Raw genomic sequence first — 25361 nt, 5'->3', positions numbered from 1 at the left:
TTACCCTGGTTACCAGTGGAGCTGAGACACACCCCGGTTACCAGTGGAGCTGAGATACACCCCGGTTACCCTGGTTACCAGTGGAGCTGAGATATAACCTGGTTACCAGTAGATCTGAGATATAACCTGGTTACCAGTAGATCTGAGATATACCCCGGTTACCAGTGGATCACAGTGTAATTATCCCGGTACCTCTGAGGCTGAGATATAACCTGGTTACCAGTAGATCTGAGATATAACCTGGTTACCAGTAGATCACAGTGTAATTATCCCGGTACCTCTGAGGCTGAGATATAACCTGACAGGGTTACACCCCAGAGAAGAGACGAATGCTTTGGTTCGACAGTCACTTCTCAGTTTACACACTGTTGAATAGCTGCTCTGTGAAGTCCGACTCCCAGCAGCAGCTGAGTGTGTTCTGAGCGGTTCAGTAGTATGAAGCTGTTCTAATGAGCTTGAACGAAAGCCGAGTTGAAAGCGCCCCAAAGTGTTTACGAGACAACATGCTTTTTACAACATTAAATCCTCTTTGGAGAGAGGGGGGAGCGGCATGTGAAGTCAATCCCCAAATAATATGGGGGGGGGGGGGGGGGACTGTTAGTGGGGTGTGGAGAAAGAGAGAGAATTAGAGAGAGAGAGATGAGAGATGAGAGAGATGGGAGTAGAGAGAGAGAGAGAGAGATGAGAGTAGAGAGAGATGAGAGGTGAGAGAGATGCGAGTAGAGAGAGAGAGATGAGAGAGAGATGAGAGTAGAGAGAGAGAGTAGAGAGAGAGAGATGAGAGTAGAGAGAGAGATGAGAGTAGAGAGAGAGAGAGATGAGAGTAGAGAGAGAGATGAGAGTAGAGAGAGAGATGAGAGAGAGATGAGTGTGTTAGTGGAGTGTTGAGGCTAATTAAAGGAATGTCAACAGGCGTAGAACTGTAGAGGAGTTCAATGGTAACGGAATGGAGAGAGAGAGAGAGAGAGAGAGAGAGTAGAGGAGTTCCATGGTAACAGAATGGAGAGAGAGAGAGTAGAGGAGTTCCATGGTAACAGAATGGAGAGAGAGAGAGTAGAGGAGTTCCATGGTAACGGAATGGAGAGAGAGAGAGAGAGAGAGTAGAGAGTTCAATGGTAACAGAATGGAGAGAGAGAGAGAGAGGAGTTCCATGGTAACGGAATGGAGAGAGAGAGAGAGGAGTTCAATGGTAACAGAATGGAGAGAGAGAGAGAGAGAGGAGTTCAATGGTAACAGAATGGAGAGAGAGAGAGAGAGGAGTTCCATGGTAACAGAATGGAGAGAGAGAGAGAGAGAGAGAGTAGAGGAGTTCCATGGTAACAGAATGAGAGAGAGAGAGAGTAGAGGAGTTCCATGGTAACAGAATGGAGAGAGAGAGAGAGAGAGGAGTTCCATGGTAACAGAATGGAGAGAGAGAGAGAGTAGAGGAGTTCCATGGTAACAGAATGGAGAGAGAGAGAGGAGAGAGAGGAGTTCCATGGTAACAGAATGGAGAGAGAGAGAGAGTAGAGGAGGAGGAAGAGAAGGGAGAGAGAGAGAGAGAGAGAGAGAGAGAGAGGAGAGGAGTTCCATGGTAACGGAATGGAGAGAGAGAGAGAGAGAGAGAGAGAGTAGAGGAGTTCCATGGTAACAGAATGGAGAGAGAGAGAGTAGAGGAGTTCATGGTACAGAATGGAGAGAGAGAGAGTAGAGGAGTTCCATGGTAACAGAATGGAGAGAGAGAGAGAGAGAGAGAGTAGAGGAGTTCCATGGTAACAGAATGGAGAGAGAGAGAGAGGAGCGGAGAATGGAGAGAGAGAGAGAGAGAGGAGAGGAGTAGAGGGAGTTCCATGGTAACAGAATGGAGAGAGAGAGAGAGTAGAGGAGTTCATGGTAACGAATGGAGAGAGAGAGAGAGTAGAGGAGTTCAATGGTAACAGAATGGAGAGAGAGAGAGAGTAGAGGAGTTCCATGGTAACGGAATGGAGAGAGAGAGAGAGTAGAGGAGTTCCATGGTAACGGAATGGAGAGAGAGAGAGAGTAGAGGAGTTCCATGGTAACGGAATGAGAGAGAGAGAGAGTAGAGGAGTTCAATGGTAACGGAATGGAGAGAGAGAGAGAGAGAGAGAGAGAGAGAGAGAGAGTAGAGGAGTTCCATGGTAACGGAATGGAGAGAGAGAGAGAGAGAGAGAGAGTAGAGGATTCCATGGTAACAGAATGGAGAGAGAGAGAGAGTAGAGGATTCCATGGTAACAGAATGGAGAGAGAGAGAGAGAGAGAGAGAGAGGAGTTCCATGGTAACAGAATGGAGAGAGAGAGAGAGTAGAGGATTCCATGGTAACGGAATGGAGAGAGAGAGAGAGAGAGAGAGAGAGTAGAGGATTCCATGGTAACAGAATGGAGAGAGAGAGAGAGTAGAGGATTCCATGGTAACAGAATGGAGAGAGAGAGAGAGAGAGAGAGAGAGTAGAGGAGTTCCATGGTAACGGAATGGAGAGAGAGAGAGTAGAGGAGTTCCATGGTAACGGAATGGAGAGAGAGAGAGAGAGAGAGAGAGAGAGAGGAGTTCCATGGTAACAGAATGGAGAGAGAGAGAGAGAGAGAGAGAGTAGAGGAGTTCCATGGTAACGGAATGGAGAGAGAGAGAGTAGAGGAGTTCCATGGTAACGGAATGGAGAGAGAGAGAGTAGAGGAGTTCCATGGTAACGGAATGGAGAGAGAGAGAGTAGAGGAGTTCCATGGTAACGGAATGGAGAGAGAGAGAGAGTAGAGGAGTTCCATGGTAACGGAATGGAGAGAGAGAGAGAGAGAGAGAGAGAGAGAGTAGAGGAGTTCCATGGTAACGGAATGGAGAGAGAGAGAGAGAGAGAGAGAGTAGAGGATTCCATGGTAACAGAATGGAGAGAGAGAGAGAGTAGAGGATTCCATGGTAACAGAATGGAGAGAGAGAGAGAGAGAGAGAGAGAGGAGTTCCATGGTAACAGAATGGAGAGAGAGAGAGAGGAGTTCCATGGTAACAGAATGGAGAGAGAGAGAGAGAGAGAGAGAGGAGTTCCATGGTAACAGAATGGAGAGAGAGAGAGAGAGAGAGAGAGGAGTTCCATGGTAACAGAATGGAGAGAGAGAGAGAGTAGAGGATTCCATGGTAACAGAATGGAGAGAGAGAGAGAGAGAGAGAGTAGAGGAGTTCCATGGTAACAGAATGGAGAGAGAGAGAGAGAGAGAGAGAGAGAGAGTAGAGGATTCCATGGTAACAGAATGGAGAGAGAGAGAGAGTAGAGGATTCCATGGTAACAGAATGGAGAGAGAGAGAGAGAGAGAGAGTAGAGGAGTTCCATGGTAACAGAATGGAGAGAGAGAGAGAGAGAGGAGTTCCATGGTAACAGAATGGAGAGAGAGAGAGAGAGAGGAGTTCCATGGTAACAGAATGGAGAGAGAGAGAGAGTAGAGGAGTTCCATGGTAACAGAATGGAGAGAGAGAGAGAGAGAGAGAGAGAGAGGAGTTCCATGGTAACAGAATGGAGAGAGAGAGAGAGAGAGAGAGAGAGAGAGAGGAGAGAGAGAGAGAGAGAGGAGTTCCATGGTAACAGAATGGAGAGAGAGAGAGAGTAGAGGAGTTCAATGGTAACAGAATGGAGAGAGAGAGAGAGAGAGAGAGAGTAGAGGAGTTCAATGGTAACAGAATTGCGCTGAGAGTCCGATTTTTCCCTTAAATTTAGACTTTCATTTTGGACTATGTAGGGTGCCATTTTGGGACACAAGCATGATGAATAACTAGATAGACACCAGCCCTGGGAATGAAGGGAACAGAGAGGAGGGGAGTAGGGGGGGAGAGAGAGTAGAGGAGTTCACACAATAGAGGGTGAGTTAAGAGAGGAAAAAAAGGGAGGGATATTCACACACTCCAGAGAGAGAGAGACAGAGAGAGACACAGAGCGAGAGACAGAGAGACAAAGAGATGAGAGAGGAGAGAGACAGAGAGGGAGACAGAGAGAGATAGACAGAGAGACAGAGAGGAGAGAGATAGAGAGGGAGAGATAGACAGAGAGAGATAGACAGAGAGACAAAGAGACAGAGAGAGGAGAGAAAGAGAGAGACAGAGAGACAGAGAGACAAAGAGACAGAGAGAGGAGAGAGACAGAGAGAGGAGAGAGACAGAGAGGAGAGAGACAGAGAGAGGAGAGACAAAGAGAGAGACAGAGAGACAGAGAGAGAGAGAGGAGAGACAAAGAGAGAGACAGAGAGACAGAGAGACAAAGAGACAGAGAGAGGAGAGAGAGAGAGAGAGGAGAGAGACAGAGAGAGAGAGAGGAGAGAGAGAGACAGAGAGAGGAGAGACAAAGGGAGAGACAGAGAGACAGCGAGACAGAGAGAGAGAGAGGAGAGAGACAGACAGAGAGAGGAGAGAGAGAGAGACAGAGAGAGAGAGACAGCGAGACAGAGAGAGAGACAGCGAGACAGAGAGAGAGACAGCGAGAGAGAGAGAGAGAGAGAGAGAGGAGAGAGAGACAGAGAGAGGAGAGAGAGAGACAGCGAGAGAGAGACAGCGAGAGAGAGACAGCGAGACAGAGAGAGAGACAGCGAGAGAGAGACGGCGACCACTTGACAGAACTACATCATCGGAGATCTAATATTCAGAATGTATCTCTGAGCTGGACTGACCATACACATCCTAGTGATGTAGTGATGTGCGCTACACTTTATCAGGAGAATGTTTCCAATCTTCTTTCTGATCATTTGGCTCACCCACATGTTCAGAGTAAGAATCAGAGCCAGTGAACCATACAGCAGGTCAACATCCTGCCAGTGAACCATACAGCAGGTCAACATCCTGCCAGTGAACCATACAGCAGGTCAACATCCTGCCAGTGAACCATACAGCAGGTCAACATCCTGCCAGTGAACCATACAGCAGGTCAACATCCTGCCAGTGAACCATACAGCAGGTCAACATCCTGCCAGTGAACCATACAGCAGGTCAACATCCTGCCAGTGAACCATACAGCAGGTCAACATCCTGCCAGTGAACCATACAGCAGGTCAACATCCTGCCAGTGAACCATACAGCAGGTCAACATCCTGCCAGTGAACCATACAGCAGGTCAACATCCTGCCAGTGAACCATACAGCAGGTCAACATCCTGCCAGTGAACCATACAGCAGGTCAACATCCTGCCAGTGAACCATACAGCAGGTCAACATCCTGCCAGTGAACCATACAGCAGGTCAACATCCTGCCAGTGAACCATACAGCAGGAAACATCCTGCCAGTGAACCATACAGCAGGTCAACATCCTGCCAGTGAACCATACAGCAGGTCAACATCCTGCCAGTGAACCATACAGCAGGTCAACATCCTGCCAGTGAACCATACAGCAGGTCAACATCCTGCCAGTGAACCATACAGCAGGAAACATCCTGCCAGTGAACCATACAGCAGGTCAACATCCTGCCAGTGAACCATACAGCAGGTCAACATCCTGCCAGTGAACCATACAGCAGGTCAACATCCTGCCAGTGAACCATACAGCAGGTCAACATCCTGCCAGTGAACCATACAGCAGGTCAACATCCTGCCAGTGAACCATACAGCAGGTCAACATCCTGTTATCCTACAGCTGGTTAGAACCAGTGTGTTGCCATATGGTAATTCATAGTTTAAGAAGGAACAGGGTGATAAACACAATGGTACCAAATCTATTTCCGTGACTGTCCACCCCATTCGCTCTCTCTGGCTGTGTCCCAGATGGCACACATATGCCCTGCATAGCTTAGTGCACTACTTTGGCCCAGAATAAGTACTATGTAGAGATTAGGGAGCAATTTGTGACACACTCTCTTAACCTACAGCTGGTGTGAAGCTGACAGTAAAATCAATGCTACTATTACACACACACACACACACACACACACACACACACACACACACACACACACACACACACACACACACACACACACACACACACACACACACACACACACACACACACACACACACACACACACACACACACACACACACACACACACACACTTAACGAATCCCTCTAATGAAGGGTGGCAGGTAGCCTAGTGGTTAAAGAGAGAGAGAGTTGGGCCAGTCACTGAAAGGTTGCTGGTTTGAATCCCGAGTCGCCCAAAACAAGTCTGTTGATGTTCTCTTGAACAAGACACTTAAACCTAATTGCTCCTGTAAGTCCCTCTGAAGGAGAGCGAAGACAGCTGCTTTGCAAGCAAACACTGTAGGCTACTTTACATTCAATGCATGTTTAGAAAGATAAGTCCCAGACAATACAATGTTTTTGTGTTCATTTTATTTATTTTTTAAGTCAACTTCCAGACGCAGACCAGACTAGAGACTGTAAGGCTACAAGAAACTGATTATCAAACTGGTTTCCTTTATCATACACCGACTCGTAAGGCCCAGAAATAGATAAACCATTTCATTTTCCGGTTAGGGAGACTAGAGAATGTAGCAAAACTGATTCCCATACAATGGGGTTCATTTTATCGATACATTTTTTTACGTTGTAGTCATTTTGCAGACGCTTTTACATTTTCATACAATCAATAATATAATATTCCTACCCATGTACTCATCACAGCCATTAAAATAAAGCTATGTTTTCATCTGCATAAGAACATCGCTGACCGGGAATAAATGACAGCAACCTCAAGCTCTCAACACCAGCCGGTAATGTTGTCACTCACTGCAACACTTGTGACAAAAGCGTTAACAGAGTCCGGTACTCACACCGCCTCCACGGGGAGAGAGAACCACTCGTCCATTCAATCATACAACAAAACCCAAGTTCCGTTCAGAATCACACTTACTTCCTTCAGGATCCGCCAACTTTCATTCCCGAACAACAATCTTCAGAGGAAAACAAGGTAAAAACAAACCCGCGGTCGGTCCAACACTCTCTCTCTCTCTGTTCTCTCTCTGTTCTCTTCCAAACTCCCGTTATGTTGATGCGGTTACATTGTTCAGCAGGCGAGCAGCAGCTGAGATAAGGAGGAGGAGGAGGAGGAGGAGAGGGGAGACACCCCGGTGGGAATAAAATACAGCCAAGAGGCGGGGTCTGTTTCTGTTACCGGGTCCGCGTGCTGACTTTCAAATAGAGACCCGGCAGCTTCACGGGGGAGATATCACGTCACTTCACATATTTAATGATTCTTCTTTTTTTAACAGCGCGATAAGTTATTAACGGCTTTGAGAAACGCATTTATTATCCCTCCCTCCGCCCAACTCGGTGGATTTATGGTTCTCCAATCCCCGGCCCCAGCCACGCCTGCAGCTGGGGGGGGGGGGGGGGGGGGGGGTAACAGATGGGGACCGGCAGCCTCCTGCCGGTCTTAACCCGGGGTTTGACATAGATACTGTTGAAACGACTAACAATACCGATTAACACTAGGAAACTGTTTCAGTCACTGGGTTGTCTGTCTGTAACCAGCAGCAGCCTGCCACAGTGCGGGAAGTCAACCTGATCATTGAACAAGTCATAACAATACCAGTGTTGTATAATGATGGTATCCTACCTCCAGTGTAGTATAATGATGGTATCCTACCTCCAGTGTAGTATAATGATGGTATCCTACCTCCAGTGTAGTATAATGATGGTATCCTACCTCCAGTGTAGTATAATGATGGTATCCTACCTCCAGTGTAGTATAATGATGGTATCCTACCTCTAGTGTAGTATAATAATGGTATCCTAACTCTAGTGTACTATAATGATGGTATCCTACCTCCAGTGTAGTATAATGATGGTATCCTAACTCCAGTGTAGTATAATGATGGTATTCTACCTCCAGTGTAGTATAATGATGGTATCCTACCTCCAGTGTAGTATAATGATGGTATCCTACCTCTAAATACTAGTGTAGTATAATGATGGTATCCTACCTCTAAATACTAGTGTAGTATAATGATGGTATCCTACCTTTACTGTAGTATAATGATGGTATCCTACCTCCAGTGTAGTATAATGATGGTATCCTACCTCCAGTGTAGTATAATGATGGTATCCTACCTCCAGTATAGTATAATGATGGTATCCTACCTCCAGTGTAGTATAATGATGGTATCCTACCTCTAAATACTAGTGTAGTATAATGATGGTATTCTACCTCCAGTGTAGTATAATGATGGTATCCTACCTCCAGTGTGGTATAATGATGGTATTCTACCTCTAGTGTAGTATAATGATGGTATCCTACCTCTAGTGTAGTATAATGGTGGTATCCTACCTCCAGTGTAGTATAATGGTGGTATCCTACCTCCAGTGTAGTATAATGATGGTATCCTACCTCCAGTGTAGTATAATGATGGTATCCTACCTCCAGTGTAGTATAATGATGGTATTCTACCTCTAGTGTAGTATAATGATGGTATCCTACCTCTAGTGTAGTATAATGGTGGTATCCTACCTCCAGTGTAGTATAATGGTGGTATCCTACCTCCAGTGTAGTATAATGGTGGTATCCTACCTCTAGTGTAGTATAATGATGGTATCCTACCTCTAAATACCAGTGTAGTATAATGGTGGTATCCTACCTCCAGTGTAGTATAATGATGGTATCCTACCTCCAGTGTAGTATAATGATGGTATCCTACCTCTAGTGTAGTATAATGGTGGTATCCTACCTCTAGTGTAGTATAATGATGGTATCCTACCTCTAAATGCTAGTGTAGTATAATGGTGGTATCCTACCTCCAGTGTAGTATAATGGTGGTATCCTACCTCTAGTGTAGTATAATGATGGTATCCTACCTCTAAATACCAGTGTAGTATAATGGTGGTATCCTACCTCCAGTGTAGTATAATGGTGGTATCCTACCTTTACTGTAGTATAATGATGGTATCCTACCTCCAGTGTAGTATAATGATGGTATCCTACCTCCAGTGTAGTATAATGATGGTATCCTACCTCCAGTGTAGTATAATGGTGGTATCCTACCTCCAGTGTAGTATAATGGTGGTATCCTACCTCCAGTGTAGTATAATGGTGGTATCCTACCTCCAGTGTAGTATAATGGTGGTATCCTACCTCCAGTGTAGTATAATGATGGTATCCTACCTCCAGTGTAGTATAATGATGGTATCCTACCTCTAAATACTAGTGTAGTATAATGGTGGTATCCTACCTCTAGTGTAGTATAATGATGGTATCCTACCTCCAGTGTAGTATAATGGTGGTATCCTACCTCCAGTGTAGTATAATGATGGTATCCTACCTCCAGTGTAGTAATAATGATGGTATCCTACCTCCAGTATCTAGTAATACATAATAACCTCTAAAACGAGGTTATTGTTTAGTCGGGAGAGCCCATTGACCAATAGGAATATATCACTGAGTAACCAGGAATTTATATCATAGATTGTTGACCAAATGAGGCACAGTCACCACAACGCATCCTTCTATTGTCTTATCAACAATCATTACCAGGCAGTAGGAGTTGGTTAGGGTTAGGTTAGATACGGGTTAGGGTTAGGTTAGAGTAGGGTTAGGTTAGGTTAGAGTAGGGTTAGGTTAGATACAGGTTAGGATAGAGTAGGGTTAGGGTAGGGTTAGGGTTAGGTTAGATACGGGTTAGGATAGATACAGGTTAGGATAGAGTAGGGTTAGGTTAGATACAGGTTAGGATAGGTTAGGGTTAGGTTAGATACAGGTTAGGTTAGATACGGGTTAGGATAGGTTAGGGTTAGGTTAGATACGGGTTAGGATAGGTTAGGGTTAGGTTAGATACGGGTTAGGATAGGTTAGGGTTAGGTTAGATACAGGTTAGGATAGGTTAGGGTTAGGTTAGATACAGGTTAGGATAGAGTAGGGTTAGGTTAGATACAGGTTAGGTTAGAGTAGGGTTAGGGTAGGGTTAGGGTAGGGTTAGGGTAGGGTTAGGGTAGATAGGGGTTAGGATAGAGTAGGGATAGGTTAGGGTTAGGTTAGATACAGGTTAGGATAGAGTAGGGTTAGGTTAGATACAGGTTAGGTTAGAGTAGGGTTAGGGTAGGGTTAGGGTAGGGTTAGGTTAGATACAGGTTAGGATAGGTTAGGGATAGGTTAGGGTTAGGTTAGATACAGGTTAGGATAGAGTAGGGTTAGGTTAGATACAGGTTAGGATAGAGTAGGGTTAGGTTAGATACAGGTTAGGTTAGAGTAGGGTTAGGGTAGGGTTAGGGTAGATAGGGGTTAGGATAGAGTAGGGATAGGTTAGGGTTAGGTTAGATACGGGTTAGGTTAGAGTAGGGTTAGATACGGGTTAGGGTTAGGGACAGGTTAGGGTTAGGTTAGACGGGTAGGGAGTAGGGTTAGCGGGAGGGCAGGTAGGCTTAGTATATACACTACCGGTCTAAAGTTTTATAACACCTAATCATTACAGGGTTTTTCTTTATTTTTTACTATTTTCTACATTGTAGAATAATAGTGAAGACATCAAAACTATGAATGAACACATATGGAATCATGTAGTAACCAAAAAAAGTGTTAAACAAATCAAAATATATTTCACTCTTGGCATTCTCTCAACCAGCTTCATGAGGTAGTCACCTGGAATGCATTTCAATGAACAGGTGTGCCTTGTTAAATGTTCATTTTGTGGAATTTCTTTCCTTCTTAATGCGTTTTGAGCCAATCAGTTGTGTTGTGACAAGGTAGAGGGGGTATACAGAAGATAGCCCTATTTGGTCAAATACTAAGTTCTAGTACTATGCTGTGACATAACCTGAACTAGATCAGCTGAACTGGCCTTAGCATGCTGGGAGACGGAGGGATGGAAAGAACCCTCATCAAGCCCCCTCATCAAGCCCCCTCATCAAGGCCTTTATCAAGCCCCCTCATCAAGAACCCTCATCAAGCCCCCGCATCAAGCCCCCTCATCAAGGCCCCTCATCAAGGCCCCTCATCAAGAACCCTCATCAAGCCCCCTCATCAAGGCCCCTCATCAAGAAACCTCATCAAGCCCCCGCATCAAGCCCCCTCATCAAGGCCTTTATCAAGCCCCCTCATCAAGGCCCCTCATCAAGAACCCTCATCAAGCCCCCGCATCAAGCCCCCTCATCAAGCCCCCTCATCAAGGCCCCGCATCAAGCCCCCTCATCAAGGCCCCGCATCAAGCCCCCTCATCAAGCCCCCTCATCAAGGCCCCTCATCAAGGCCCCTCATCAAGAACCCTCATCAAGCCCCCGCATCAAGCCCCCTCATCAAGCCCCCTCATCAAGGCCCCGCATCAAGCCCCCTCATCAAGGCCCCTCATCAAGGCCCCTCATCAAGCCCCCTCATCAAGCCCCCGCATCAAATATGGATCCATCACACAAAGACAACACCCACCTAGGGCAGGGGAGAAAGAGAGAGACCAGAGACCCAACACAGGGGGGGGGGGGGGGGGGGTACCGGCAGGGCAGGGAGGGAGAGAGAGAATGAGAGAGGGACACACAGCGAGACAGCCTGGGGTCAGAAAGACAACAGAGAGAGAGAGAGAGAGACACACACTGGGACTCAGCATGTGGTCTGACAAGAGAGTGAAAGAGAGACAGAGAGGGGTGTATTGAGAGGGGTGTATTAGGAGGGGTGTATTGAGAGGGGTGTATTGAGAGGGGTGTATTGAGAGAGGTGTATTGAGAGCGGTGTATTAGGAGGGGTGTATTAGGAGGGGTGTATTAAGAGGGGTGCATTGGGAGGGGTGTATTAGGAGGGGTGCATTAGGAGGGGTGTATTAGGAGGGGTGTATTAGGAGGGGTGTATTAGGAGGGGTGTATTAGGAGGGGTGCATTAGGAAGGGTGTATTAGGAGGGGTGTATTAGGAGGGGTGTATTAGGAGGGGTGTATTGAGAGGGGTGTATTAGGAGGGGTGTATTAGGAGGGGTGTATTGAGAGGGGTGTATTGAGAGGGGTGTATTAGGAGGGGTGTATTGAGAGGGGTGTATTGAGAGGGGTGTATTGAGAGGGGTGTATTAGGAGGGGTGTATTAGGAGGGGTGTATTAGGAGGGGTGTATTAGGGGGTGTATTGCGAGGGGTGTATTGAGAGGGGTGTATTGAGAGGGGTGTATTAGGAGGGGTGTATTAGGAGGGGTGTATTAGGAGGGGTGTATTGAGAGGGGTGTATTGAGAGGGGTGTATTGAGAGGGGTGTATTAGGAGGGGTGCATTAGGAGGGGTGCATTAGGAGGGGTGCATTAGGAGGGGTGTATTAGGAGGGGTGTATTGAGAGGGGTGTATTAGGAGGGGTGTATTAGGAGGGGTGCATTAGGAGGGGTGTATTAGGAGGGGTGTATTGAGAGGGGTGTATTGAGAGGGGTGTATTGAGAGGGGTGTATTAGGAGGGGTGTATTAGGAGGGGTGTATTAGGAGGGGTGTATTAGGAGGGGTGCATTAGGAGGGGTGCATTAGGAGGGGTGTATTAGGAGGGGTGTATTGAGAGGGGTGTATTGAGAGGGGTGTATTGAGAGGGGTGTATTGAGAGGGGTGTATTGAGAGGGGTGTATTGAGAGGGGTGTATTAGGAGGGGTGTATTGGACGGGGTGTATTGAGAGGGGTGTATTGGACGGGGCCAAGGGTGACAGTAATTGGGAGGAAATGTGTTTGATGGAGTGAGGAGGAAAGGGGGAGGACACATGGAGGGATGGCAGAGGGAAAATGACTGCTGCTTCACTGACAAGAGAGAGGAGGGGGGAGAGAGAGAAAGACAGCAAGCAAACATCAAATACAGTGGAGAGAGAGAACCATGGAGAGGGGGGGGGCTGAAGAGAGGAGGGAGGCTGAAGAGAGGGGGGAGGGGGAGGCTGAAGAGAGGAGGAGGAGGGAGGCTGAGGAGGAGGGAGGCTGAAGAGAGGAGGGAGGCTGAAGAGAGGAGGGAGGCTGAAGAGAGAGGGAGGAGGGAGGCAGAAGAGAGGAGGAGGAGGGAGGCTAAGGAGGAGGGAGGCTGAAGAGAGGAGGGAGGCTGAAGAGAGGAGGGAGGCTGAAGAGAGAGGGAGGAGGAGGGAGGCTGAAGAGAGGAGGAGGAGGGAGGCTGAGGAGGAGGGATGCTGAAGAGAGGAGGGAGGCTGAAGAGAGAGGGAGGAGGGAGGCTGAAGAGAGAGGGAGGAGGGAGGCTGAAGAGAGGAGGAGGAGGGAGGCTGAAGAGAGGAGGAGGAGGGAGGCTGAAGAGAGGAGGGAGGCTGAAGAGAGGAGGGAGGCTGAAGAGAGGGGGAGGCTGAAGAGAGGAGGGAGGCTGAAGAGAGGAGGGAGGCTGAAGAGAGGAGGAGGAAGGAGGCTGAAGAGAGGAGGAGAGATGCTGAAGAGAGGAGGAGGCTGAAGAGAGGATGAAGAGAGAAGGAGGAGGGAGGCTGAAGAGAGGAGGAGGCTGAAGAGAGGGGGAGGCTGAAGAGAGAGGGAGGAGGGAGGCTGAAGAGAGAGGGAGGAGGGAGGCTGAAGAGAGGAGGAGGAGGGAGGCTGAAGAGAGGAGGAGGAGGGAGGCTGAAGAGAGGAGGAGGAGGGAGGCTGAAGAGAGGAGGGAGGCTGAAGAGAGGGGGAGGCTGAAGAGAGGAGGGAGGCTGAAGAGAGGAGGGAGGCTGAAGAGAGGAGGGAGGCTGAAGAGAGGAGGAGGAAGGAGGCTGAAGAGAGGAGGAGAGATGCTGAAGAGAGGAGGAGGCTGAAGAGAGGATGAAGAGAGAAGGAGGAGGGAGGCTGAAGAGAGGAGGAGGCTGAAGAGAGGGGGAGGCTGAAGAGAGGGGGAGGCTGAAGAGAGGGAGGCTGAAGAGAGGAGGGAGGCTGAAGAGAGGAGGAAGGAGGCTGAAGAGAGGAGGAGGAGAGATGCTGAAGAGAGGAGGGAGGCTGAAGAGAGGAGGAGGAGGGAGGCTGAAGAGAGGAGGAGGAGGAGGAGGGAGGCTGAAGAGAGGAGGAGGAGGAGGAGGGAGGCTGAAGAGAGGAGGGAGGCTGAAGAGAGGAGGGAGGCTGAAGACAGGAGGGAGACTGAAGAGAGGAGGGAGGCTGAAGAGAGGAGGAGGAGGCTGAGGAGAGGAGGGAGGCTGAAGAGAGGAGGAGAAGGGAGGCTGAAGAGAGGAGGAGGGAGGCTGAAGAGAGGAGGAGGCTGAAGAGAGGAGGGAGGCTGAAGAGAGGAGGGAGGCTGAAGAGAGGAGGAGGAGGGAAGCTGAAGAGAGGAGGGAGGCTGAAGAGAGGAGGGAGGCTGAAGAGAGGAGGAGGAGGGAGGCTGAAGAGAGGAGGGAGGCTGAAGAGAGGAGAGAGGCTGAAGAGAGGAGGAGGGAGGCTGAAGAGAGGAGGGGGCTGAAGAGAGGAGGAGGCTGAAGAGAGGAGGATGAGGGAGGCTGAAGAGAGGAGGGAGGCTGAAGAGAGGAGGGGGGGCTGAAGAGAGGAGGAAGGAGGCTGAAGAGAGGAGGAGGAGAGATGCTGAAGAGAGGAGGGAGGCTGAAGAGAGGAGGAGGAGGGAGGCTGAAGAGAGGAGGAGGAGGAGGGAGGCTGAAGAGAGGAGGAGGAGGGAGGCTGAAGAGAGGAGGGAGGCTGAAGAGAGGAGGAGGAGGAGGAGGGAGGCTGAAGAGAGGAGGGAGGCTGAAGAGAGGAGGGAGGCTGAAGACAGGAGGGAGACTGAAGAGAGGAGGGAGGTTGAAGAGAGGAGGAGAAGGGAGGCTGAAGAGAGGAGGAGGGAGGCTGAAGAGAGGAGGAGGCTGAAGAGAGGAGGGAGGCTGAAGAGAGGAGGGAGGCTGAAGAGAGGAGGAGGAGGGAAGCTGAAGAGAGGAGGGAGGCTGAAGAGAGGAGGGAGGCTGAAGAGAGGAGGAGGAGGGAGGCTGAAGAGAGGAGGGAGGCTGAAGAGAGGAGAGAGGCTGAAGAGAGGAGGAGGGAGGCTGAAGAGAGGAGGGGGCTGAAGAGAGGAGGAGGCTGAAGAGAGGAGGATGAGGGAGGCTGAAGAGAGGAGGGGGGGGCTGAAGAGAGGAGAGAGGCTGAAGAGAGGAGGGAGGCTGAAGAGAGGAGGATGAGGGAGGCTGAAGAGAGGAGGGGGGGGCTGAAGAGAGGAGAGAGGCTGAAGAGAGGAGGGAGGCTGAAGAGAGGAGGGAGGCTGAAGAGAGGAGGGAGGCTGAAGAGAGGGGGAGGCTGAAGAGAGGAGGGAGGCTGAAGAGAGGGGGGGGGCTGAAGAGAGGAGGGAGGCTGAAGAGAGGAGGAGGAGGAGGAGGGAGGCTGAAGAGAGGAGGAGGAGGGAGGCTGAAGAGAGGAGGGAGGCTGAAGAGAGGAGGGAGGCTGAAGAGAGGAGGGAGGCTGAAGAGAGAGGGAGGAGGGAGGCTGAAGAGAGGAGGAGGAGGGAGGCTAAGGAGGAGGGAGGCTGAAGAGAGGAGGGAGGCTGAAGAGAGAGGGAGGAGGGAGGCTGAAGAGAGGAAGAGGAGGGAGGCTGAAGAGAGGAGGAGGAGGGAGGCTGAGGAGGAGGGAGGCTGAAGAGAGGAGGGAGGCTGAAGAGCGAGGGAGGAGGGAGGCTGAAGAGAGGAGGAGGAGGGAGGCTGAAGAGAGGAGGAGGAGGGAGGCTGAAGAGAGGAGGAGGAGGGAGGCTGAGGAGGAGGGAGGCTGAATAGAGGAGGGAGGCTGAAGAGAGGAGGGAGGCTGAAGAGAGAGGGAGGAGGGAGGCTGAAGAGAGGAGAAGGAGGGAGGCTGAAGAGAGGAGGAGGAGGGAGGCTGAAGAGAGGAGGGAGGCTGAAGAGAGGGGGAGGCTGAAGAGAGGAGGAGGCTGAAGAGAGGAGGGAGGCTGAAGAGAGGAGGGAGGCTGAAGAGAGGAGGAGGAAGGAGGCTGAAGAGAGGAGGAGGAGAGATGCTGAAGAGAGGAGGAGGCTGAAGAGAGGGGGAGGCTGAAGAGAGGAGGGAGGCTGAAGAGAGGGAGGCTGAAGAGAGGAGGGAGGCTGAAGAGAGGGAGGCTGAAGAGAGGAGAGAGGCTGAAGAGAGGAGGGAGGCTGAAGAGAGGAGGAGGAGGGAAGCTGAAGAGAGGAGGAGGAGGGAGGCTGAAGAGAGGAGGGAGGCTGAAGAGAGGAGGGAGGCTGAAGAGAGGAGGGAGGCTGAAGAGAGGAGGGAGGCTGAAGGGAGGAGGGAGGCTGAAGAGAGGAGGGAGGCTGAAGAGAGGAGAGAGGCTGAAGAGAGGAGGAGGGAGGCTGAAGAGAGGAGGAGGCTGAAGAGAGGAGGAGGAGGGAGGCTGAAGAGAGGAGGGAGGCTGAAGAGAGGAGGGAGGCTGAAGAGAGGGGGGAGGCTGAAGAGAGGAGGGAGACTGAAGAGAGGAGGGAGGCTGAGGAGAGGAGGAGGAGGAGGAGGGAGGCTGAAGAGAGGAGGAGGAGGGAGGCTGAAGAGAGGAGGGAGGCTGAAGAGAGGGGGAGGAGGGAGGCTGAAGAGAGCAGGAGGAGGGAGGCTGAAGAGAGGAGGGAGGCTGAAGAGAGGAGGGAGGCTGAAGACAGGAGGGAGACTGAAGAGAGGAGGGAGGTTGAAGAGAGGAGGAGGAGGCTGAGGAGAGGAGGGAGGCTGAAGAGAGGAGGGAGGCTGAAGAGAGGAGGAGAAGGGAGGCTGAAGAGAGGAGGAGGGAGGCTGAAGAGAGGAGGAGGGAGGCTGAAGAGAGGAGGAGGCTGAAGAGAGGAGGGAGGCTGAAGAGAGGAGGGAGGCTGAAGAGAGGAGGGAGGCTGAAGAGAGGAGGGAGGCTGAAGAGAGGAGGAGGAGGGAGGCTGAAGAGAGGAGGGAGGCTGAAGAGAGGAGAGAGGCTGAAGAGAGGAGGAGGGAGGCTGAAGAGAGGAGGGGGCTGAAGAGAGGAGGAGGCTGAAGAGAGGAGGAGGAGGGAGGCTGAAGAGAGGAGGGAGGCTGAAGAGAGGAGGGAGGCTGAAGAGAGGAGGGAGGCTGAAGAGAGGGGGGAGGCTGAAGAGAGGAGGGAGACTGAAGAGAGGAGGGAGGCTGAGGAGAGGAGGAGGAGGAGGAGGGAGGCTGAAGAGAGGAGGAGGAGGGAGGCTGAAGAGAGGAGGGAGGCTGAAGAGAGGGGGAGGAGGGAGGCTGAAGAGAGCAGGAGGAGGGAGGCTGAAGAGAGGAGGGAGGCTGAAGAGAGGAGGGAGGCTGAAGAGAGGGGGAGGCTGAAGAGAGGGGGAGGCTGAAGAGAGGGGGAGGCTGAAGAGAGGAGGGAGGCTGAAGAGAGGAGGGAGGCTGAAGAGAGGAGGAGGAAGGAGGCTGAAGAGAGGAGGAGGAAAGATGCTGAAGAGAGGAAGAGGCTGAAGAGAGGGGGAGGCTGAAGAGAGGAGGGAGGCTGAAGAGAGGAGGAGGCTGAAGAGAGGATGAAGAGAGAAGGAGGAGGGAGGCTGAAGAGAGGAGGAGGCTGAAGAGAGGGGGAGGCTGAAGAGAGGGAGGCTGAAGAGAGGAGGAGGGAGGCTGAAGAGAGGAGGAAGGAGGCTGAAGAGAGGAGGGAGGCTGAAGAGAGGAGGGAGGTTGAAGAGAGGAGGAGGAGACTGAGGAGAGGAGGGAGGCTGAAGAGAGGAGGAGGGAGGCTGAAGAGAGGAGGAGGCTGAAGAGAGGAGGGAGGCTGAAGAGAGGAGGGAGGCTGAAGAGAGGAGGAGGAGAGAGGCTGAAGAGAGGAGCAGGAGGGAGGCTGAAGAGAGGAGCAGGAGGGAGGCTGAAGAGAGGAGCAGGAGGGAGGCTGAAGAGAGGAGGAGGAGGGAGGCTGAAGAGAGGAGAGATGCTAATTATCACCCTCCATGGTTTTAGTCCAACAGATGATCTGGAAACCAATTATGTCCAAACATGCGTTATGTAACGGATGAAGAATGAACACATCCCCTTTACAGACAGACAGGACGTCTCTAAATGGCACTCTATTCACTATGCAGTGCACTACTTTCAACCAGGGCCCTATGGGGAATAGGGGTCCACTTCGGACAGGGCCTGGTCAAAAGTAGTGCACTATATAGGGCTAGTGAATAGGTTGCCATTTGGAACCTATCCAGACAGTGTCTGAGGCAGAGAGAGCAGAGAGGCTACTGTAGGTCGCTGGGTCCTTTCCAGCCCAGATACACCAGCCAACCAGCCAGCCAGTAGACCTCACTTGAACAATGAGGGATAGTGTTTGTGAAGAGGAGGGAGGGATGCAACCAGCTAGAATCTCATTGCACTTCACAGAACAGCCAGGCAGACACGCAAACACAACACACAGTCACAGAGACCGAGTCAGAGAGACACAGAGTCAGAGAGACACACAGAGTCAGAGAGATACACAGAGTCAGAGAGATACACAAAGTCAGAGAGACACACAGTCAGAGAGATACACAGAGTCAGAGAGACACACAGAGTCAGAGAGATACACAGAGTCAGAGAGATACACAGAGTCAGAGAGATACACAAAGTCAGAGAGACACACAGAGTCAGAGAGATACAGAGTCAGAGAGACACACAGAGTCAGAGAGACACAGAGTCAGAGAGACACACAGAGTCAGAGAGATACACAGAGTCAGAGAGACACACAGAGTCAGAGAGACACACAGAGTCAGAGAGACACAGAGTCAGAGAGACACACAGTCAGAGAGACACACAGAGTCAGAGAGACACAGAGTCAGAGAGACACACAGTCAGAGAGACACACAGAGTCAGAGAGACACAGAGTCAGAGAGACACAGAGTCAGAGAGACACACAGAGTCAGAGAGACACACAGTCAGAGAGACACAGAGTCAGAGAGACACAGAGTCAGAGAGACACAGAGTCAGAGAGACACACAGAGTCAGAGAGACACAGTCAGAGACATACAGAGTCAGAGACATACAGAGTCAGAGACATACAGAGTCAGAGAGACACAGAGTCAGAGAGACACAGAGTCAGAGAGACACAGAGTCAGAGAGACACAGTCAGAGACATACAGAGTCAGAGACATACAGAGTCAGAGACATACAGAGTCAGAGAGACAGAGTCAGAGAGACAGAGTCAGAGAGACACAGAGTCAGAGAGACACAGAGTCAGAGACATACAGAGTCAGAGAGACAGAGTCAGAGAGACAGAGTCAGAGAGACACAGAGTCAGAGAGACACAGAGTCAAAGACATACAGAGTCAGAGAGACACAGAGTCAGAGATGTCTTGTCTCCAGTGGTAGAAAAAGTACCCAATTGTAATACTTGAGTAAAAGTAGAGATACCTTCATAGAAAATGACTCAAGTAAAAGTGAAAGTCACCCAGTTAAATACTACTTGAGTAAAAGCAAAAAGGTATTTGGGTTTTAAATATACTTAAGTATAAAAAGTAAATGTTATTTGCTAAAATATACAGTTGAAGTTGGAAGTTCACATCCACTTAGGTTGGAGTCATTAAAACTCGTTTTTCAACCACTCCACAAATTTCTTGTCAACAAACTATAGTTTTGGCAAATCTGTTAGGACATCTACTTTGTGCATGACACAAGTAATTTTTCCAACAATTGTTGACAGACAGATTATTTCACTTATAATTCACTGTATCACAATTCCAGTGGGTCAGAAGTTTACATACACTAAGTTGACTGTGCCTTTAAACCGCTTGGAAAATTCAAGAAAATTATGTCATGGCTTTAGAAGCTTCTGATAGGCTAATTGACATCATTTGAGTCAATTGGAGGTGTACCTGTGGATGTATTTCAAGGCCTACCTTCAAACGTAGTGCCTCTTTGCTTGACATCATGGGAAAATCAAAAGAAATCAGCCAAGACCTCAGAAAAAGAATTGTAGACCTCCACAAGTCTGGTTCATCCTTGGGAGCAATTTCCAAACGCCTGAAGGTACCACGTTCATCTGGACAAACAATAGTACGCAAGTATAAACACCATGGGACCACGCAGCCGTCATACCACTCAGGAAGGAGACACGTTCTGTCTCCTAGAGATGAACGCACTTTGGTGCGAAAAGTGCAAATCAAAGCCCCCCCATCATGTTGTAGAACATTTGTGGGCAGAACTGAAAAAGCGCGTGCGAGCAAGGAGGCCTACAAACCTGACTCAGTTACACCAGCTCTGTCAGGAGGAATGGGCTAAAATTCACCCAACTTATTGTGGGAAGCTTGTGGAAGGCTACCCGCAACGTTTGACCCAAGTTAAACAATTTAGTGAGTCCTTCAGATCAGAGGCAGTAGAGATGACCAGGGATGTTCTCTGTTTAGTGAGTCCTCCAGATCAGAGGCAGTAGGGATGACCAGGGATGTTCTCTGTTTAGTGAGTCCTCCAGATCAGAGGCAGTAGGGATGACCAGGGATGTTCTCTGTTTAGTGAGTCCTCCAGATCAGAGGCAGTAGGGATGACCAGGGATGTTCTCTGTTTAGTGAGTCCTCCAGATCAGAGGCAGTAGTGATGACCAGGGATGTTCTCTGTTTAGTGAGTCCTCCAGATCAGAGGCAGTAGGGATGACCAGGGATGTTCTCTGTTTAGTGAGTCCTCCAGATCAGAGGCAGTAGGGATGACCAGGGATGTTCTCTGTTTAGTGAGTCCTCCAGATCAGAGGCAGTAGGGATGACCAGGGATGTTCTCTGTTTAGTGAGTCCTCCAGATCAGAGGCAGTAGTGATGACCAGGGATGTTCTCTTGATAAGTGTGTGAATTGAACCATTTTCCTGTCCTGCTAAACATTCAACATGTAACGAGTACTTTCGGGTGTCAGGGAAAATGGATGGAGTAAAAAGTACATCATTTTCTTTAGGTATGTTGTGAAGTAAAAGTAAATATAAATAGGAAAGTACAGATACCCCCAAAAACTTTAAAGTATTTTTACTGAAGTACTTTACACCACTGGTATTAGGATGCTTTCCAGTGGTAATGAAAATACAGAAAAGATAATCAAAATGTTGTTGTTGTTATTATCATTCCAAATAGTAGTAGTATGGGTAGTAGGGGTAATGGTAATGATATCAGTTTAGTGGTAGTAATGAGGATGGTAGTAGTGGTAGTGGTAGTTGTGGTAGTAATGATGATGGTAGTTGTAGTAATGATGATGGTAGTAGTAGTGGTAGTAGTGGTAGTGGTAGTAGTGGTAGTGGTGGTAGTAGTGGTAGTAGGGGTAGTAATGATGATGGTAGTAGTGGTAGTAGTGGTAGTGGTAGTGGTGGTAGTAGTGGTAGTGGTAGTAGGGGTAGTAATGATGATGGTAGTGGTGGTGGTAGTGGTGGTGGTAGTACTGATGATGGTAGTGGTAGTAGTGGTAGTAGGGGTAGTAATGATGATGGTAGTAGTGGTAGTAGTGGTAGTGGTAGTGGTGGTAGTAGTGGTAGTGGTAGTAGGGGTAGTAATGATGATGGTAGTGGTGGTGGTAGTGGTGGTGGTAGTACTGATGATGGTAGTGGTAGTAGGGGTAGTAATGATGATGGTAGTGGTAGTGGTAGTGGTAGTAGGGGTAGTAATGATGATGGTAGTGGTAGTAATGGTGATGGTGGTAGTAGTGGTAGTAGTGGTGGTAGTGGTGGTAGTGGTGGTAGTAGTGGTGGTAGTAGTGGTAGTGGTGGTAGTAGTGGTGGTAGTAGTGGTGGTAGTGGTGGTAGTGGTGGTAGTGGTGGTAGTGGTGGTGGTAGTAGTGGTAGTAATGATGATGGTAGTGGTAGTAGTGGTAGTAGTGGTAGTAATGATGGTGGTAGTGGTAGTAGTGGTAGTAATGATGGTGGTAGTGGTGGTAGTAGTGGTAGTGGTGGTAGTGGTAGTAGTGGTGGTAGTAGTAGTGGTAGTAGTGGTAGTAATGGTAGTGGTAGTAGTGGTAGTAATGGTAGTTGTAGTAATGATGATGGTAGTAGTGGTAGTGGTAGTAGTGGTAGTAATGATGATGGTAGTGGTGGTAGTGGTAGTAGTAGTGGTAGTAATGATGATGGTAGTGGTAGTAGTGGTGGTAGTGGTAGTACTGATGATGGTAGTGGTAGTAGGGGTAGTAATGATGATGGTAGTGGTAGTGGTAGTGGTAGTAGGGGTAGTAATGATGATGGTAGTGGTAGTAATGGTGATGGTGGTAGTGGTGGTAGTAGTGGTGGTAGTGGTGGTGGTAGTGGTGGTAGTGGTGGTGGTAGTGGTAGTAATGATGATGGTAGTAGTAGTGGTAGTGGTAGTGGTGGTAGTAGTGGTAGTAGTAGTGGTAGTAATGATGATGGTAGTGGTGGTAGTGGTAGTAGTGGTAGTGGTAGTAGTGGTAGTAGTGGTAGTAGTGGTAGTGGTAGTAGGGGTAGTAGTGGTAGTGGTGGTAGTGGTAGTAATGGTAGTTGTAGTAATGATGATGGTAGTAGTGGTAGTGGTAGTAGTGGTAGTAATGATGATGGTAGTGGTAGTAGTAGTAGTAGTAGTGGTAGTAATGATGATGGTAGTGGTAGTAGTGGTGGTAGTGGTAGTACTGATGATGGTAGTGGTAGTAGGGGTAGTAATGATGATGGTAGTGGTAGTGGTAGTGGTAGTAGGGGTAGTAATGATGATGGTAGTGGTAGTAATGTGATGGTGGTAGTAGTGGTAGTAATGATGGTGGTAGTGGTGGTAGTGGTGGTAGTGAGTGGTGGTAGTAGTGGTAGTGGTGGTAGTAGTGGTGGTAGTAGTGGTGGTAGTGGTGGTAGTGGTGGTAGTGGTGGTAGTGGTGGTGGTAGTGGTAGTAATGATGATGGTAGTGGTGGTAGTGGTAGTAGTAGTGGTAGTAGTGGTAGTGGTGGTAGTAGTGGTAGTAGTAGTGGTAGTAATGATGATGGTAGTGGTGGTAGTGGTAGTAATGATGATGGTAGTAGTGGTAGTGGTAGTAGTGGTAGTAATGATGATGGTAGTGGTAGTAGTGGTAGTAGTAGTGGTAGTGGTAGTAATGATGATGGTAGTGGTGGTAGTGGTAGTAATGATGGTGGTAGTGGTAGTAATGGTAGTACTGATGATGGTAGTGGTAGTAGTGGTAGTAATGATGGTGGTAGTGGTGGTAGTGGTAGTAGTAGTGGTAGTAATGATGATGGTAGTGGTAGTAGTAGTGGTAGTAATGGTAGTGGTAGTAATGATGATGGTAGTGTGTAGTGGTAGTAGTGGTAGTAATGATGATGGTAGTGGTGGTAGTAGTAGTAGTGGTGGTAGTGGTGGTAGTGGTAGTTGTGTGGTAGTAGTGTAGTAATGGTAGTGGTAGTAATGATGATGGTAGTGGTGGTAGTGGTGGTAGTGGTAGTAATGATGATGGTAGTAGTGGTAGTAATGGTAGTGGTAGTAATGATGATGGTAGTGGTGGTAGTAGTAGTAGTAGTGGTAGTAGTGGTAGTGGTAGTGGTCGTAATGATGGTAGTAGTAGTGGTAGTAGTAGTGGTAGTAGTGGTAGTGGTAGTGGTAGTAATGATGGTAGTAGTAGTGGTAGTAGTAGTGGTAGTAGTGGTAGTGGTAGTGGTAGTAATGATGGTAGTAGTAGTGGTAGTAGTAGTGGTAGTAGTGTAGTGGTAGTGGTAGTAATGATGGTAGTAGTGGTAGTGGTAGTAATGATGGTAGTAGTAGTGGTAGTGATGATGTAACGGTGAGGATGACAGTTATTTATTTAAGTTAATTATAGATTTATTTTCGATGTTTATATTTGTTTATATTATATTTTATATTTCTAATATTGACTGTTGCCATTTTATTGTTGTTATTATTAATTATTTTATTACAATGTGTAGTAGTCCCGTGTGGCTCAGTTGGTAGAGCATGGTGTTTGCAACGCCAGCGCTGTGGGTTCGATTCCCACGGGGGACCAGTACGGATATCTTTTTTTTTAATGAAATGTATGCATTCACTACTGTAAGTCGCTCTGGATAAGAGTGTCTGCTAAATGACTCAAATGCAAATGTAATGATATTGTATACATTGTTGCTTCAGCAATGTTTTTCATGTCAATAAAGCAGCTTGAATTTGAATTTGAGAGACAAACACAGAGAGAGAGAAACACAAAGAGACAGACAGACAGGCAGACAGACAGACAGGCAGACAGGCAGACAGACAGGCAGACAGACAGACAGACAGGCAGACAGACAGGCAGACAGACAGACAGGCAGACAGACAGACAGAGGAACGCAATTAGACCCAACCAAATCATGAGAAAACAAACAGATAATTGCTTGACACATAAACAGAGAGTACACAGTGGCAGAATACCTGACCACTGTGATTGACCCAAATTTAAGGAAAACTTTGACTATGTACAGACTCAGTGAGCATAGCCTTGCTATTGAGAAAGGCCGCCGTAGGCAGACCTGGCTCTCAAGAGAAGACAGGCTATGTGCAACACTGACCACAAAATGAGATGGAAACTGAGCTGCACTTCCTAACTTCCTGCCAAATGTATGACCATATTAGAGACACATATTTCCCTCAGATTACACAGATCCACAAAGAATTAGAAAAACAAATCCAATTTTGATAAACTCCCATATCTACTGGGTGAAATACCACAGTTTACCATCACAGCAGCAAGATGTGTGACCTGTTACCACAAGAAAAGGGCAACACTGTATATAGTTACAACACTGTATATAGACATAACACTGGAGATACTGACAGCATGTCAAGAACCAACACAAGGAGGACCTGATCCTAGATCAGCACTGTGAAACGCTTGATACATAAAAGCATATCTGCTGATCTAGGATCAGGTATTTCTTGTATGATCCTAAATCAGCACTGTTTACTGCCTCTGAGAGTCTTTGTGAATGTGGTGCCCTGCTCTCTGCTCTTCCTGGTTCATCACACTACATTCTTCGGGCCCTGACTCCATCTCTCTCTTCTCTTCCTGGTTCATCAAACCACATTCTTCTGGCCCTGACTCCATCTCTCTCTGCTCTTCCTGGTTCATCACACCACATTCTTCTGGCCCTGACTCCATCTCTCTCTTCTCTTCCTGGTTCATCAAACCACATTCTTCTGCTCCTGACTCCATCTCTCCATCTCTCTCTTCTCTTCCTGGTTCATCACACCACATTCTTCGGGCCCTGACTCCATCTCTCTCTTCTCTTCCTGGTTCATCAAACCACATTCTTCTGGCCCTGACTCCATCTCTCCATCTCTCTCTGCTCTTCCTGGTTCATCACACCACATTCTTCTGGCCCTGACTCCATCTCTCCATCTCTCTCTTCTCTTCCTGGTTCATCACACCACATTCTTCTGCTCCTGACTCCATCTCTCTCTGCTCTTCCTGGTTCATCACACCACATTCTTCTGGCCCTGACTCCATCTCTCTCTTCTCTTCCTGGTTCATCACACCACATTCTTCTGGCCCTGACTCCATCTCTCCATCTCTCACTTCTTTCCATTCCTCTGTTCCTTGACACAGTACAGTCCTGTCATGTGGAGGGGTTCGACTGCGCAGACAGCATGCTATTAAAATATCAAAGGCTGCTATCATAAAGATGCTTCTGTTCTGCTGTGTGTGTGAGGTTGTTTTCTGCTGGTGTGTGTGTGTGTGTGTGTGTGTGTGTGTGTGTG

The 25361-nt window shown here is 48.7% G+C and overlaps 1 protein-coding gene across 2 annotated transcripts in view; it reads right to left on the bottom strand.

Annotated features, from left to right (window-relative positions):
• The window catches only part of plxnb3 (plexin B3), a 256626-nt gene that overhangs the window by 173379 nt on the left and 57886 nt on the right, over positions 1–25361 (bottom strand). The window contains exon 1 of one of the 2 annotated variants that reach the window (XM_082962289.1): positions 6817–7008. The exons of the other annotated variant lie outside the window; for it this stretch is intronic. The gene's annotated coding sequence lies outside the window, so the exon portion shown is untranslated. Of the gene's footprint in view, positions 1–6816; positions 7009–25361 lie in introns of those variants that run through there. 2 annotated transcript variants of the gene reach the window in all.

The sequence above is a fragment of the Salmo salar genome, chromosome 15 (assembly GCF_965601325.2).
Source record: "Salmo salar chromosome 15, fSalSal1, whole genome shotgun sequence".
Lineage (NCBI taxonomy): Eukaryota > Metazoa > Chordata > Actinopteri > Salmoniformes > Salmonidae > Salmo > Salmo salar.
The sequence above is the reverse complement of the archived record's forward strand: the minus strand, read 5'-3'. Positions and strand labels throughout refer to the sequence as shown.